We start from the raw sequence: 15,962 nt of genomic DNA, 5'->3' as shown, positions 1-15,962 counted from the left end.
CTTTCTCTTTCGCACTTAATCAATATTTTTGAATTTATGTTGTTGCTTTCTTAAACTTTTTAGAATTTAATATTGTTGCCTATATTATATTATACTCGTATAAAAAGTTTAACATTTCTCCATTGTATGTTAAAAATATCATTGTGTCGAATATCATAGATCAATAAGGAATAGTCATTATGTAAACATACTGTACAGACTATGTATACATAATGTATTCCGATTTTTGATCAAAAATTTTCTATTTGAATTGTTATAAATCGAAAACAGTAAATCTTACACCAACCATTTGTATACCGTCGTGTAGGTCCCTCAATTGAAAAAAAAGCTTATGAAAAATTCATTGTTGTAATTTCTGCATCTTCGAAACTGGAATGGATATTCATGAGACAGAATTTTTTCAATCTGATATTTTTTGTAACCCTCCAAAATTATTCCTAGTTTCCCTAGTTCTTACCACCCCCTTCTCCCGAATTATACGATTTTTTTTTACTAAAAAGCCATCAAACCTCGAGTACACTTATACTAGAATCGGGTCATCCGGTAGAATCAGACTTTTCTGATTTTTTTTTAAATATTGGAATTGTTTGAATGGTTAAAGCATTACCATCATCTGATTTAAAATTAAGTTTGAACGATTTAATGTTCAAGTTTTTAATCTGTTCTTTGGTAGTGAATCAGCTTATTGAATTAATTTGAAATTTTGACGAATTTAAAGAAAATCAATTAAGATATTTACAGCCTTCTATACAAATATAATATATACTAAAATTAAATTGTTATACTAAAACAATTATATAATAGTTATACTGTCCTGTTAAAATCAATATTGATTCCGTAGATAAACATATTGTTGATTTAATTTTCTCTTACTTATATTTTCTTGCGTATATAAAATTATATTACAGGATATTTTTAGTAATATGGCCTTTTTTGTTTCTCCATTTTTTCCTCCTTTTGTTTTTTTTTTGGTTATTCGATTCATTGGATTTTCTCTTGAGTTGATTTAATTCAGCTTGAAAGGTTATCGTCTGTAAGAAAAAGGAAAACATAGAATACTTGTACAATATAAATACACACACGCACACCATAAAAACAAAAATTTTTATTGAATGTAAAATAAAAAAAAAATTGAAAAAGGATAAATAAACAATATTGGTGAAGAAGGGAAAATTGAAGGAAAAGAGCAGTAATTCATAATGTTATACGAAATTTATGGGAATTTAAAAATTTCTCTGTGGTTAATTTTTCGTTTAATATTTTGATCTATTTTTTCTTTTTTTTTTTTCTTTTTGTTATCTGGATATTTCAATCGTTTAAGGATATTAATATAAAAAATATTAAGCGAAAATTATTATTGATTTTTATTATAAAAATTTTGTTTGCATTTGAAAACTTTTTGTTTATAATTATTCATTCATAGAATAAAACTTAAAAGCCTACATAAATTTATTTTATAAAGGTTGCATAAATTATCCTTAATTTTAAATTAATTAGAAAATTTAAATTAAATTAAATTATTCACAAATTACTAAGAAATTTAAGGTTGTTAAGACTCAAAATAGTATATATGTATAAGACAAATAAATTGTATAACAGAAATTGCAATATAAAATCTTAAAATTCAACAACTTTTTTAAAAATTTCATAAAAAAAATAGAATTGTTTGTCTTTTACTTCAATGAATATAATTGCGAAAAATTTCAAATTTAACGAAAATTTATTGTTCTCTATGGGACATTTTCGTATAACAGAATGTGTTTATAAGTAGCTATCATTTTTACATAAAGAGTGTGTAAATTATATATGCTTCATAGATCTGTTAAACTTCTGCATTCGATATGTGATCTTTTTAATTTATATCTCTTTTAACATAATAATAATATCCTTATACCAATTTATTGAGTATGGTACGTATATACAAGTACGTTAAATCAATGTAAATGCGATAAATTTGATAACAGATAAATTATGTGGCACCCTAAAATAAAAATCACAAAATTTAATTAATTGAACAAAAATTGATTTTCAAAGCATTTTTTCAAAAAAATTTCAATTCAATTTTAGGCGTCTTATTACCCTCATCATTAGGAATTGTTTGTACAGCATATAAAATGTGAGGAAAACGATTCAATCATATTGAAATTAAACTGGATCTAAATATCAAAATATTGCAGGATGAAAATAAATCGAATATTGCAAAAGTTTAAATATTTTATTTAAATTACAGTGGATTTGTTTTAATCTGTAATTCATTCGCGAAATTATGATTTGTCTGAAAGTAAGTGATATTTGTAAAGGGCTTTATCCAAATAATCGATTGCTTATACTCGTAGTTACATAATTACAATGAAGCCCTTTGTCTATCCTAATAAAATTTATATTTTAAGATTTTCGTTTTTTAATTATCAAATGCAAAAAAACTTATTTATTTTATATTTATTTTAAATTCCTCACGAAATTCATAATTTATTTATATTAAAATATGTTTCTCTTCTAATAGGAGTGCGAATTAAAATTTATTTAGTACAAAAAAATCTACAGTTCCAATACATATATAAACTATGTAGGTATACAATACTCATATAAGACCGACTTTAAACATTAATAAATCACCTGCATTCATTTTTCCAAATGAATTTTAATTTAAATTCTATTGGGATAATCATGCTTTTCTTTCCTTTTTTTCTGCTTTAACGTATTATTTTCCATGCTTTTATGCATATGTATGTATACTTATTCGAAATTTTACTATTATAATATTTATGAGTTTCATAGGATTTTCTAATAAAGAGGTAAAAATATTATAATTTTCGTTGTATTATGGTTATTTATTTAATTTTCCTTTTATTCCTTATAAAATCTGCAAATAGTCATTGTCAACTTACATTATTCTAGTATATGTACAAATATTTACAATATGTATTTTTCCAAAAAAAAAATAAAAAGAAAGGGGGAAAAAATGGAAAATTTTTATTATCCTTGATAGAAATTTGCCACAATCATGACATTATGTTCTTCGTATATCTGCTAGTATACGTACTTAAATACTATAACGGGATATCAAGTATAATACAAAACTGATGATGGCATATTACAAAAAAATTTATTTCTGATTTTTCTCTTTTTTTTTTGGAAAAATCAAACAATACAATAAGGATACTATATAGCTAATAAATATTCGCAATAAAAGGAGGATAATAGTTTCATTATTTTCATTCAACAAAACAATGAAATGAAGTCACATGTATATTGTAACAAAACAAGGAAAAATGAAACTGAGGATTTATTATCGTCACCATCATAAAATGAAAACTCATATAATTTGTTTGCTTGTTGTGAAACATATAAATATACATATATAAATTTATATTAATAATATATGTACAATTATACTAAAAATTTATATTATAAAATTTTGGTTTAAAAAAATGTAATGTATTTTAAAGTTAAGGATATAATTATAATTAGCTAAGGATATGCAAATATGTATGTGTCATACTTACAATTATATTGAATAGATTAAAATTTACAATAAATTTTCATTACTCTATTACTTTTCGATATATTTTTGGATTAAACGATTTTTTTATACCTTTCAGGACGAAAAAGTAAATTGTGAATAAACTACAGAGTTCTGGATTGAAAATTTAATTTTATATATAAAAATGAGAATGGTATTTAAATTATTGTTTGAAATCTCACCATTGGGAAATTCAATCTTAGTGAATAAGTAACATTTAATTAAAATTTTTCAATAATTAAAATGACTGTTTTTTTTTTTTTTTAATTTCTCCAAAATTTTAGATTACATAAATTAATAATAAATACTAAATTAAATTCAATTATTTACTTGTAGGTACTATAGAAAACAAAAACAACAAAAATATAACACTTGATTTCAAAACTTAAAATCAATATAAATATTATTGTGTTATAGAATCAACTGGGCATTAAATACAAAAACAAACTTTTATATATACATACAAGCAAAAAAGGAAAAGATATTAAAATTATACTGCAAAAAAGTTGACAAAAGGGAGACAAAAAATAAAGAAGGAAAAATAATCAAAATCAAAAAAAAAAGAAAAGAAACCAAAGAATCTAAATAAAAATGACAGAATCAGAAAACAGCAAGTAGTACAACTGTAAGGCAACAACATAACTCAACATGGGAAAAAACGGAAATAATACAGTTAAGGATAACAATAGAATTGATAAAAAGACCCTTGACATAAATACACAATATTGTCAAAAAAAAATAAAAAGAGTAGAAAATGGAAAAACACACAACAACAAGAAAACATAAAGTGAAATAAATTTTTTTTAAAAGGATATAAAAACACATTATACATTATGTATATAGCACACAAGGATATTCGATTTGTAGGTTAGAAAAAACAATATAAATACACACATACATTTATAGCATCCTTAATAATCTATATACTCGTACAATATAAATGTGTTTTTCACATGTGTGAAAAAGAGTAAAGGTTAACCATTCTTTTGATTTTTATTGAACTGAGGCTGATTGAAATTTAGTATATTTTCTTTTTTTCTGTTTTGGTTTTTATTGACTTAATACACATTAGTTAAAATGTATGTATATGTATTTTCATTCAGGGTTTTAAAAAAATGTGATAGATTTTGCATAAACTACAATTTATATGCAGCTTTATATATAAGCCGTATTATGAACGATAATTTTTAGTCGCGATTTCTCTGATGCAAATTAATTAAACTAATTGTGTAAGATTTAAAATTAGAAATGATAACAAGGTATTCTTTAGCACTTATCAGTGTCTTGGCTGTATTTTCTTTTCTTAAAATATTTTTGTAAGTTAGATTTTTTCAATACTAACAACTGAAATCTACATAAACAATATTTTGCCGTAATTTTTTTTGTATAAAAATCTTATTGTACATTTATTTTACATACCTTTATGTTTCATTACATTAAGAAAAATTACAATCCTCCATTACTGTCATATTTAAACACTTTAAAAAATTACAAAATAAAAACAAGTCAAAATAACACATTTCAACAGTTTATTTAGTACTTTTGTGGAAGACAAAGAAAAAGTAAAATAAATTAAAATAAAACTTAAAAAATATACAAAAAGTCCTTATTTTTTAACCCAATATTTTGTCAAGGATTTCATCCTCTTTTAAAATTTTTCCGTTTTCCTTTTTGTTCAAGGAAAAAAAAAATGTTATTCTTTTATATAAATATCATGCACAAAGTTTAAATGACATGCAAGATTATTGCTTTTCATAGCCAAAAATAAAAAGAGAAAATATAAAAAACTAGGATAAAAACGGTAAAATAAACGAAGTAAAGGAGAAGAAAGAAACGAATGTAAGCAAAAGAGATAAAAAGAAAAAAACAACTTTTCTTCAATCAACTTTTTTTTGTTTATTTTTAGAAAACGCTTGAACTGATGATAGAGAAAAGCTAAATAAGTTTTTTTTTTCCAAAAATAAGGCAAAACATAGAGGAGTTCATGAAGGAAAATATTAAGCAATGAAGATATGAATGAGACATACCCAGAGAAAACATGAAAATTTTGTGCAATTTGGAAATTTTTATTTTATTTTAAAATTTTTCCGCCGTAACAAAAAAGCATTGCGAAATTTTTCGATTTTTTCTCTTTTGTAGTATTTTTAATTTTTTTCGTAAAATCTAAATTTTTGACACGGTCTTGTATCAAAATTTACCTTCTATCGACTTTGAAACTTAAATATTTAAAAAAATCTCAAAATTACATTTGTATAATAGAACATTTGATCTTTTTTTGCAATTCAAATAAAAATTTAGTAGGTGGCACACTTCTATATCAAGGATGAAAGCTCATTTTTCGATTTTGTTCTTTCCTTGTCCTTTTTTTACCTATTTGACATATTTCTTTAATTTATTTTTTATTAATAAATGCTACTGTAATATTTTTTTTATCAACAATAATGAATGCAATGTCATGAGTTTTTGAAATACACATGATATTTTTCAGTAATCCTGAAAGTATGCATTTTGTTTTTAAGAATCAAAAAATTTATTAATTTTATAGTAATTCGCAATTTTAAAATTTAAATTAATTTATTTAATATTGTTACACCACTCAATAAATAAAACTTGCTTTCAAAAAATATAATGTATTCCTATACCCTTTTTCACATGTAATAATGTTATTTTTTTTATCTTATTTTAGAAAACGAAAAAATTTAATGATCAACTCTTGCTTTTTACATTCAACATTTTGAACGTGATCAAGACTTTGTTGCAGATGAAAAAAATTTTTCAAAGAACTAAACAGCGGCACAGCAAAAACAAAACCAAATTGGTTGTTAAGAAATATGTAGTTATAAAATAAAAGAAAGAAAGAACTTGAAAGAAAGAATGGGAAACAATGTAAAACAGAAATGTAAAAATAGGGCAGAATTTTTTTGCAGACAAAAGTAAAAAGAGTATGCGATTTAAAAGGCGATTCATAATTATTTGAAATTCAACAAAAAAATGGATTTTCAGTAGGGTTTTAATTAAAATATCATTGATTTCAATCATTAAAATAATCACAAACGTGCTAAATAAATTGCACCTGTAAATTATTAAAATGCCGAATAGAGTGAACCGTAACTGAAAATTCTACTTAAATGAAAAATTTTTAATGTATATTTATATTTTTAATTTTATAAAATCTAATAAGAAAAAAACAGAATGTACTATCTATATGCAGGTATAGATACAATTTATAAATTTCATACTTTTCAATCACAAACAAAAAAAAATCACTAAATTCCCGATTAATTGTGATTTCTAAAGTTATAGATACGCATAATTATGTAGGTTATAAATTTATATACACATTAGACATAGCAACTTCTTCATTTTTCCGTACATAGCAACTTGATTTAGTTATAAAGATTGTTTGTAAAAAGTTTTAAATAATTATTAAGATTTTAAAGGTACTAGTAATATTACATTTTTAATGTTTAAACATAGACAAATAAAATTAGTGATACTATTTATAAAAACAATAATTTTAATATTACACAATATTATATAAATCAAATACATATGTAAATATTTGATTCTATCAAAGTTTCCAGATTATTTTCCATTACACATGGTTGTAAATGATTTACGAGCACATTATCTATTACATATTTTTATATTCTAACAAATGCGTTAGTTATATTTATAGGAAGAAACTCAATGCACAATACTTATACGTTGCAAATTCAGAAGTTTCAAGCATTATGCGCATTATTTATTCACTATTATTATAAGATTTCAAAAAAGTTAATTAGGTTGCAGTTTAAAAAATTTAGTAAAATCAATCTTGTGAGAGTTTCTCTGCCTTTTTTCGGATAGTTATTCTTCTGGCTATAAAAAAAAAAAAATCATAAACAAGTAAAATACTGAGCCGTCAGTAAATACAACATGTAAATACACACTTTTGTATATAGAAATGTGGTGAAAGGATAATATATCTTTCCTTTTTAGTTATTCCTATTTCACAAAATCATAAATTAAAAAAAGAAAACTGAAAAATATAATAAAACAATTACAACAAAGAGAAAAGAAAACAAGTCATAAAAAATCGCAGGTATTTTTTCTTCCTTTATTTAGGTAGGTACATTATTTTTTTTTCTTAGATTTTAAGAAGAGGTAAAACGTGATGTTGAAATAAAATTTTAATTATGATTCGTGACTTTGGTGTCCCTTTTGAAGGTTTTTTTTTCTGTTTTTGTTTTGTTTTTGCATCTCTGTCCAACACCCTATGAAAATGCAATCAAAAAATACAGATTCCGCTAACTAAAATCATTTATATCGTTCATATTGGGACTGTGATACACCGCTCATACAAATTTCCAAAAATTCGTTTGCAATTCTTCTATCTCTTATATTTCAGTCTTTCTAAATTAATATTTTTCATTTTGAAAATTTATTATTGGCGTAACTTTGTGGGAAATTTTTTTTAAACACAATTTTTTACCACACAAAATTTACGAATTTTATGTTTTTACAGTGATAATAAATTCCTTGAAACTTAAATAGTTATTGATTTTTGAAAAATCCTCATTGTTTTTTTTAAACACATTTTAAAATAATAAAGAAACGCAAAAAAAAGTAATAGTTCTAAGAAAATTATGTGTAAACGTACCTATGCATGAATTTAGTAGTGTAACTATATAAACAAATTTGTATATGTACACCCGTACAACAAGTATAAATGTATAAAACCAAAAATAAAAAAAAAATCTAATATTTTTGTGTCCAATATGGAATTTTATGGTCTACCCTTAGTGGCATCTAATCAAATAATTACAGCTAAATCAGTATAAAAAAAAATTACAAAAAAAAAGAGTATGATATCCTTTTCACCATCTACCATATCTTTTCCGTACTCTTATTTTTTTTTCAACTTATTTCTTTTTTGTTGCTGCTTCTATATTATCCTTTGTACATAATATATGTAGTTATGTGTGTTTGTGCATATAGTTTTACTTGTATATGTAGTTTGTTTCATCGTATACACAATACAATCAGTATTTATATATGTATGTATAGAGAATATAGTAAATGCTATAGAAAAAATTTTCAGACAGGATAATCCCTGTACGTTACACTCTTTATTATAATATTTAGGTACGTTATTCTCGGTTGATATTATTATTATAGTAGAATATAATAGATATGCATGTATAAAGCAACAGTGCGTATACAGTAATTTTGTGTGCGTAAAAATATAATAACCAACACATTAATAAAAAGTAAAACAAAACTAAAAAAGGAGAAACAAACATTGAATAAAAAAAAATTTAATTTTTTATTGAGATCCTATGTGTGTATCTCAATACAATTTAGATTTAAGAGAGAACAAGTGGTACATTATTTTTTTCCTTGATTTCATTTAAATTTCTTAGTTCTCAACACCTTCAAGTAGAAATTTTCTTTCAAATATTCAAATGACATCTTTATATAACGAAAATACTTATTCTATTGTTCAAGTAAATTTATGAAATTGTTCGTAATTTGTTCTAAAAAGACTTATATACAATTTTAGTTTTTGGAAATTAGTATTGTACAAAAATTTATTTTATACGGAACTAAAAAAAATAGTAGAACAGAAAATTTTAAGCTCTTTCGATGACTACTCGCAGTTACTAAAGTTATATATAGGTACTTTTTGAATAAGACCAAAAAGTTCATAAGTTCAATTTAAAACTTTCGCCCCTTATGTTTTTTTATTTGTTTTATTTAAAAAAATATCATCATGTTTCCTTAATTTTTGCTTGTTATTTTTCATTTATTTTTATTTAATATTCATAAAAGTTGACCTATACCAGTGAACGCTCCCAGAAAGAATATTTGAAATAAGAAAATAAAATAAAAAGAAATAAATAAATGAAAAAGAAATAAAAATTTTCCATTTTTTCTTTTATTATTTTTGTAACTTATTAAGAGTTTCTAGTGTTGTTTTGAAAATACAGAAAATACAATATACATACGAAAACTACAATGACTACAACAAAAGAGGCATAAGACGTAGAAATCTTTTAATGCCTGCTGCCTGCCTGTACTAGAAAAGTAAAAAAAGGAAAAGTGGGCATGAAAAAAAAATGAAAATTAAAGGAGGCATGAAGAGTAATGCTTTTCATTGTTTTGTGTTTTCATACTTACATTACATTCTTTTTTATTTTGTTGCTATATTCTTTCAAGGATACATACATACATTTGTTTTCTACACAGTTATTTAGTTTCATTATTATTTTCTTTTTTTTTTGTTTTTCTAAAGTTAGAGGAAGGTTATAATATTATACTCTTGTTTTTCTTATATTTAATTTACTTCAACAAAATAAAATAATAATGTGCAAAAACCTATAGAGCCAAACTATATACAGAAAAATATCCTTTTTCTTATAACATTGTGAGAACTGAGGAAGAATTAAGACGTCTTGCAATTTTATTTAGTTGTTTTAGTCTTTTTTTTTCTTTTATTATTATTATTGTTCCTTTTTTAATTTTTTTTTTTCAAGAATTTAATTTATTGAAATAAATTTTATGTTTGACATATTTATTCATTCATTAATTGAATGGAGTTCGAAAGATGGAAGTTAGGTATGTCCATATACATATATACAAACTAAAAATAGAAAAAGGATATGTCAAAAGGGTGCTGAAATGAGAAAGTCAAAAAAAAAAAAATTTTTATGATTAAAATCTCAACATAGAATGAATAATAAAAAGTTTATGTATACATACATAATATTATAAGCGGAGAGAAAGAGTAATATTCAAGGATATTAAAAGGATATTATTATCCTTTTTTGTAATTAAATCTAAAAGCAATATTTTTTTACATAGTTCTTTCTTTTGTTGCAAATTTTAATATACATATATGTGTATATACGAGTACGTACATATTTAATATTTTTGAAAGAAAAAATATTTTCTGTTATTCAAAATAATTAAAATTTATTTTTTTTCTGTATAATGCAGGATAATATTAAATATACTTTTATTCTTAGCTTATAAATTTATTATCCTTAAAATTATAAGTTTATCTATTATTTTATGTAAGTAATATTTAATTGATTTTAATTTATATAAATGATTTATAACATTCTCTATAAATGCGGCTCATAAGAAAATAAATAGGAAAATTTATTAATGCAAAGAAAATTTGGTAAAATTATTGTTATTGCATTAAATCTTCAATAACATGGGAAAAGAACTTCAAAGTACGCTTCCACAATGTTATTTGAAATCAAATAAGATCAATACGTTTTTAAATATTGAGAAATGACATTTAAATCTAGTCGTGATTTCTATTGAAAAATTATTCATACTTTCTTTTTCATTCAAAGATTGTATATTGGAAATAGCAGTTTAAAGTACATATAATATATTTGTTGAAACTCTTTTTAGGATTTAACATTTAAATTAAATATTAATTATCTTAGACTATTAAACATAAACTACTCTTAAATCATAATTATATACAAAACTAAATACCCGAAAACACAAGTCCATATTCATTATATTAACCCCATATTATAATAAATATTTTTTTCGTATACATTTCCCTTATGTCTACTAACAATATTTTATTTAAAAATGTATGTAATAGAAAACACAAAATTTAATTATTTTTTCGAAAAGGCGTAAAAGTATACGAAGGAAATATGTATTAATATATTACAGACTTTCATCAATAATATAATAAGTATAAAATTTTTGTAAATAAAAAAATTATAAAGAAAATCCATCGGAAAATGAATGAATTCTCAAAAATAATCCTTAATCAAAATTTATTAATTCTTTTATTATTTTATTCCCCCTTTCTTTTTTTTCTGTTTACAGAACATACAATTGTGCTACGTCATTATGCAATAGGGAAAAACGCAATTATAACATCAAATGTATAAAGTAATAATAAATATTTTGCCTGTAAAATACAATAAAAATATGGAAGATGCCAGAAAGAGTCGCTTTAAACAATAAGGAAAAAAAAACAATCAGACAAGCAGAAAATTCTATAAAAATCAGAAATGGAGAATATAAAATACTGAAGAACAAGGAATCAACGGAAATTAAATAGAAAATTATTTTGAAATGATAAGGACAAACTAATAATTAATTTTAAAGTAGTTTTTTACAAATAATTTTTCGATTACCATTTTATTTTGCGATCAAACAAACATTAATTGCTTATATATTTTAAAACCAAAAAATAAATCCGGCAGCAACGAGTAAAATCGTTGAAATCACCTTAAAAAAATTTTAATTTATTTTAAGGTAAAATTGTTTCGTATCCTTGAATGATACCCTTTTATACATTTTTATAAATTTTATTTTGGTTTTAAGTTTTAATATATTTAAATGTTCTTCTACAACAACTAACACGCACACTTGTACCTTATATAATATTTTTTTTTACATAAGCAGCTATTTATTAAAAAAATACTCTAGTCATTTATGTGCTCCTAATATTATGTGTGAAAATAATATTTGTATTTTAACTAATTTTTGTATATGTAGTTGTACTTTTTTAATATATTGGAAATTGGTAGCTTTTAGTTGGATTGTTGTTATGAGTTCCTTTTCCTGTTTCAGCTTAAAAAAAATTATAATTAACGTACATTTATTTTAAATTTGAAATGTCAAGAATTTATTTTTTTTTTTGGGCTCTTGTCTACCGAATGTTCTTCATCAAAACTAGGACAATAGTGTAGTAAAATTATTGCTATTGAATTTAATTTCTATTTCAAGTATAAATAAATTTTAAGTGTTTACTAATTATTTTACAAACTGTAGCGAAACTTGGAAAACTGATAAGAGATAACTCGAAGCAAATTCCGATATGAAACGCCTTTAATGACCTTTTCACATCTTGCTACAACACATACATATGTATTGTTGATGAAAAAATAGTTATTAAAATAAACAGTTTTTAAAGATTCTGTAGTTTTACGAAAAAAAAAACGGAAAGGAAAAAAATATAAATTATTTTCTAGAGTTTTTCTTTGTTTTCAGTTTTCCAAGGATTTTCAAGAAAATTAAGAGTAAAAGAAAACAAAGAAATAATTGAACAAGGCGATTTTAATTGTGTATCGTTGTGTATATATATATATATGTATGAGTAACAAATGTATAAAGGGAAATGAATAACATATAGTGTAAAAAAATTATTTCGAGTGGAACCGTAAGCTTTTTAAAAAACTGTTGAATTTTTACTCGTTTTGCTTTTTAATATTTCTTTTCCTTCTCCTTTATTTCAATATTTTTGTTTGTGATTTTTTTTATTCTTTTAGCTCTTTATTGTGATTTTGCGGTAGAAAAATTTTAAAAATTTTCTTTAATTAGATAAACTAAAATGACTTAAATAAGTTGTTTTTTTTTTGTTTTAAATTAAAAAAAAATCGGTAATTTTATAAGAGTTTTTGGAGAGTTTCTGTTATATGATACGCTCAGGTCTTTTTGGAAAAAGTTAAAAAATTCAAAAATCTCATGTTTTTTTCAGATCTCGTCAAATTTCATCGAATTATTCAGTTTGCTACACTCTTAGCATTTGGTTAAATTAAAAATGGGAATAAAGCGTCGAACATCTGTAGAAACTAAGGACTATATTTACAATCATGGTGGGACTATATTTACAAAATAAGTCATTGCGAAAAATCGGATTTATAATCACAAAAATTAATTTGATCAGTGTTAAATATATAATAGAAAAAACTATGAAGGACGGCAACGCAAAATAGAAAGCTACAATCTGCCCAAAAATATAAATGCGGTAAAAAACCCGAACTGTTAACAAAATCAAGAAAGAATCTAAGTCTTCTGCAGTCAAGATTAGCGCAGAGGTACAAGAATATTTTACAAAACAATGTAGCGACCAAATTATAAGAAATGCTAAATTCGAAAAAAAAACCTTTACTGACATCTCAAAATCGTGTTAAAAGACTTTATATAGGCTTTTATGTTTAAAATACATTTACCTAAATTATTTGCATGTGTACAGAAATTTTTTTAATTTACATGTCGGCAACTTTAAATTTGATTTCACATCATCTTTCCTATAAATTCGAATAAAAAAGCATATGTAACGAAAAATTGTACGAGTCATACTACTAAAGGGTATGGCATATTGGTAAAATTTTTCAATACTCTCCGCGTTGTTAATTGAACAAAAGTGAATTATTACAATTAAATAACAAAAATAATATTTTGTTCAAAGTTTCCTTAACCTATAACAATTTATTCAAGTACTTTCTTTAAAATATTGAAAATTTTTGAAAAATTAAAATCCCATATCAAAAAAAATTCATAAATAATTTTCGAAAACAAAATTTTGAATTAAAATTAATGATGCAAACTGATTTTTTTTTAATAATTTCAATAATTCAATTAATTTTCTTTAAAAGCACTATCCTAATAAAGTCTTTGCTAAAAATAAGATTAAGAAGCAAAAACCTTCTTTTCAAAAAAAAAAACTCTTAAAAATGTTTTCAGTTTTATAAAAATCGCTTTCCATTTAACGCCATATTAATTTTCATAGTACAATTTTTTTTTCAAGCTCTATGTATATTTATTTGTACGCGGATCTCTATATGAACATAGCTGTATAAAAATATTCTAAAATTAACATAACAACCCTTTGTTTATATCCTTTTTTTGTAAGTTTTGAAAAACGGTATTCTATATTGCGGTTCTATCCATAGTATGCTTTCATAGTATATTATACCCGTACACATTCCGATATATTTAAATATAGATATGCAAACAAAAGCTCTATATTCCAATTACTCTAATTAGATTTTTTGTTTTTTTTTCGTTATTTTTTTTATTATACATATTTTTTTTTTTTGTTATACCATAGAAGTGTACGTTTCTCTAAATTTTGTCGAACACCTACACATACACTTAACATGTATATGACGTTGGGAAAAAAATATCCTTAAACAATATTTTTCTATATTTATCCTTTTTGTACAATATAATTTTTTTTTCCGTTGTTTGTCGTTTTCTCTCTCTCTCTCTCTCTTACTTTTTCTCTGCTTTTGCTTTTATAAAAGCCAAACAATTACCATAATATCTGCTCTGATGTATCGCAAGAACTTATGTTGCCAAAATTAGTGCCAAAATGAAAATTAACATGACTTTATTGGTTTTGGTATGATTTTATTTCCGCCAATTAAATTGGTATACAATATTATTATACGATATCTTTTCTAATAAGGACTCATCGATTTATAGTCTTGAATTTAATTTTTTTTCGGTGTTTTTCATATTTTTTTTTATTTTCCTTATATTTTTTTCTTTTTTGTGCATGCTTGAGTTTAACGTGTTTCGTGTATATGTTCATTACATTCTTACATAACATTACCACAAATTATTATATACATATGTATATATGCTAACGGTACATGAGGAATAAGAGATCGGTTAGTCGGTATTCTACATTTAGCAAATGGTTTCAATAGAAGTAATGATTTTATTATTGAGCGGAAGAAAAATGAAAAGAGAAAGGTGTTTATGGATTTTGAAATAAATATTAATCTGTTTTCGGATAATTATAAGATTTCATTGTATGAAAAGTTATTATTATGAGCCAAAATATTAAAGACCATTGTTCTTTATATTTTTTACACTTAGCTCCAACAAAAATGTTATTTTTCGAGATTTAGTTCAGAAAAAAACAATATGTATATGTATTGTTTTAATTGATGTATTTATCAATTTTCACGAGGCTGATTTATTGGAAAGATTGGTCTCTGCGAGGTATTTCAGGCGCCATATACAATAGATTTAACTAATGATGGGTCGAGATATCCTTTTTTTGCAATCTGTAATCCAATTTAAGTCTTTGAACGTTTTTGAACATAACGTATTACATGTTTGGTAGATATTTATATTACATTTAATTAACAGCGCGTTTTATAAAAAATAGGTATTTAATATATAGCATTTGCAAATCATTTAAATTTTCTAACTCTTTATATTCTTTTTACTAATACATATGTAGATACATACATTAAAAACAAAACTTAGCGTCTAAAATACCATACTAAAAATTATCTAACATATTATAATTGCAAATGTAGTGAAAAAAATTAATTCTAGCTTAAATACAAAACACATAAAATTTAATGTTAATAAACTTTGGGAGTACTTCCAAAAACCACAAGTCTCGGGATAACACCAACAAACAATAAAATAAAAAAAAAATAAATAATTCTCTATTAACTAGAACGAAAATTATACAAATAATAACAACGAAAATGTAATAATGAAAAAAGGATATAACTACGCCGCCAACAATATTTTTTTTATCTTTCTTTTTTACACCATCTACATATTGTCATACCATAATGTTGTTATATGGTATAAATAGTCTTTATAAACATGTAGTAAAAACTCAACATCAGGATATTAAATTGGATAAAAAAATTGGATT

General features: G+C 23.4%; 1 long non-coding RNA gene across 1 annotated transcript in view; it reads right to left on the bottom strand.

Annotated features, from left to right (window-relative positions):
- Positions 1-928: 928 nt before the first annotated feature.
- Positions 929-15,962, bottom strand: part of LOC129607706 (uncharacterized) — a 49,774-nt gene continuing 34,740 nt past the window's right edge. Inside the window, exon 4 of the long non-coding RNA XR_008696834.1 lies at positions 929-1,031. This is a non-coding gene — a long non-coding RNA (uncharacterized LOC129607706). The remainder of the gene's footprint in view (positions 1,032-15,962) is intronic.

This window comes from Condylostylus longicornis, unplaced genomic scaffold (genome assembly GCF_029603195.1).
Source record: "Condylostylus longicornis isolate FDR11 unplaced genomic scaffold, ASM2960319v2 ptg000028l, whole genome shotgun sequence".
NCBI classification, from domain to species: domain Eukaryota; kingdom Metazoa; phylum Arthropoda; class Insecta; order Diptera; family Dolichopodidae; genus Condylostylus; species Condylostylus longicornis.
Note: the sequence above shows the minus strand (reverse complement) of the source record. Positions and strands in the feature narration are given on the sequence as shown.